General features: G+C 20.0%; 1 protein-coding gene across 1 annotated transcript in view; it reads left to right on the top strand.

Moving 5' to 3' along the window:
* Positions 1-566, top strand: part of LOC117175928 — a 24,684-nt gene that overhangs the window by 2,692 nt on the left and 21,426 nt on the right. The window lies entirely within an intron of this gene.

The following is a 566-nucleotide window of genomic DNA, read 5'->3' as shown; positions in this document are numbered from 1 at the left end:
CAATTTTCAAAATTAAATTTTTGATAAAAAAAGATAACTTTTCAACAGTATAGTTGAATTTTCAACAAAATAATTCAATTTTCTCGCAAAAAGTAGATTTCTGAACTAAAATAGATCAATTATAAATCAAAAATACAAAACATTTTTTTTATAAAAAATGGGAATTTTCTAAAAGAGAAGAAAACGAAGAATTCTTTCGAAAATTCGAAAAGAGTGAAAATACTAAAGACAATTTTTTTGTAGAAATAGTTGATTTTCTAACAACAATTTTCAAAATTAAATTTTTGATAACTTTTCACCAGTCTAGTTGAATTTTCAACAAAATAATTCAATTTTCTCGCAAAAAGTAGATTTCTGAACTAAAATAGATCAATTATAAATCAAAAATACAAAACATTTTTTTTATCAAAAATGGGAATTTTCTAAAAGAGAAGAAAACAAAGAATTTTTTTGAAAATTCGAAAAGTCTGAAAATACTAAAGAAACTTTTTTTTTTTTTGAGAAATAGTTGATTTTCTAACAACAATTTTCAAAATTAAATTTTTGATAAAAAAAGATAACTTTTC

Source organism: Belonocnema kinseyi, chromosome 7 (assembly GCF_010883055.1).
Source record: "Belonocnema kinseyi isolate 2016_QV_RU_SX_M_011 chromosome 7, B_treatae_v1, whole genome shotgun sequence".
Classification (NCBI taxonomy): Eukaryota; Metazoa; Arthropoda; class Insecta; order Hymenoptera; family Cynipidae; genus Belonocnema; species Belonocnema kinseyi.
This window is presented reverse-complemented; position numbering and strand designations above follow the sequence as displayed.